A 1,724-nucleotide genomic window follows, 5' to 3' on the forward strand; every position below is an offset into this window, starting at 1 on the left:
AGGAAAAAGGAACCCTTGTGCACTGTTGGTGGGAATGCTGATTGGTGCAGCCACTGTGGAAAGCAGTATAGAGTTACCTCAAAAAATTAAAAATGGAACTGCCTTATGGCCTAGCAATTCCAGTTCTGGGAATATATCCATAGAAAACCAAATTTAAAAGAATATATGATTTCCTATGTTCATAGCAGCATTATTTGTAATTGCCATGATTTGGAAGCATCCCTAATACCCATTAGTAGATGAGTGGATAAAATAGCTGTGGTACATTTACACAGTGGAATACTACTCAGCCATAAAAAGAAGGAAATATTACTCTTTGTGACAGCATGGATGGATCTGGAGAGTCTAATGCTAAGAAATCTGGGATTTCAACAAAATTTATCCTAGGTTATTTTATCACCCGGCAAATTAGGGAAATACTATGCCATGTCATGATGTTGAGGTGGCCCAGGACATCCCCTGTTATGAGGCTTTTCTGAGACCCTTCTTTCCACCCCTTTTTAGAGTATTTCCTTAGCACTTGCCTTATGTCAAAACCTAATCCCTGGGCAATAGTTTTGTATCAGCCATTGACACCCAAGTATGAATTTATAGTGCTTCCTCTCCTCAAGAGCGTGCAATTTTAGCTTTTGCTCAGGATGTGGGAGGAAAGGCTCTGCCTTATGGTTAGGGAAGGGAATGTTCAGAGCTCTGGCAGGTGAGGAATGTGGGAGGAATGAATAAGAAGCTATTTTTAGGACCCTTAAAATCACAGCACAGGAAAGGTAAAACTGTTCCGAGTTAAACTGAGGATGTAAAGAATAATTATGTGAATTTAACATTTTTGTGTAGGAATTCAGGTGTTCACTTGGAATTTATACTTTAAAGTGATTGAGGGTAAAAATGTAAGGAGAAAGAAGAAAGCTATGTTGCTGACAGGAGAAAGCACAGAGATTTCCCCATAAATACACTGCTTACACCCGAGCTGTGAGAAGCACACAGATTTCTGGTATAGTGCAAAACTCAATAGCTGAAATGACAAATGGGTCTTATGGCTTATGGTGAACCATTTAATCAGCTCAGGAGTTCAATTGCCAGTGTAGTAAGGTATACCCTCCCATGTGTTTTGCAGATCAATATATTATTTATCTTTCCCTGCACCTTAGGGAGTAATGCTAGTTATCATTATAAAAACAAAACACCAATGGGATAGAATATGCTTTGAGGCAGCATGTAGATACTATAGTCGTAAGCTAAAATGATATGGGAAGTAGGAAAGTTCACATTTAGGCCTAGTAGGTGCCATATCAGAAAGTGGCAGATATTTTATTTCAGATGCCATCGTTCATGCTGAAATAACTTATGTTCAGTAGCTTTTTATTTTCGTTTTATCTAGCACTGGTAATATATGGAAAATCCAAAGCCATAACAGTGAGCATGCAGTATGCTGAAAATACAGTTATGAGTTGCTGGTGTGTTTTGCTGATGCTAATACCATGGTCACAAAAAAATCCAATTAATTATTTATTTTTATGGGTGACAATATGGGTAAGTAAAATTTTTGCTTAATTGAATGACAGTTATTTGGAGGTTGATTAGCTAAACTCTGCAGTCAGACTGCCTGCATTGTCATCCTGGCTTCACATACTAACTCATTGTCCAAGAGAAAATCATTTAAACTCTCTGTCTTATTTTCCATTTCTGTGAAGTGAGAACAAAAAGATACATATTTCATTGTGATTGTG

The sequence above is a fragment of the Myotis brandtii genome, unplaced genomic scaffold (genome assembly GCF_000412655.1).
Source record: "Myotis brandtii unplaced genomic scaffold, ASM41265v1 scaffold203, whole genome shotgun sequence".
Classification (NCBI taxonomy): domain Eukaryota; kingdom Metazoa; phylum Chordata; class Mammalia; order Chiroptera; family Vespertilionidae; genus Myotis; species Myotis brandtii.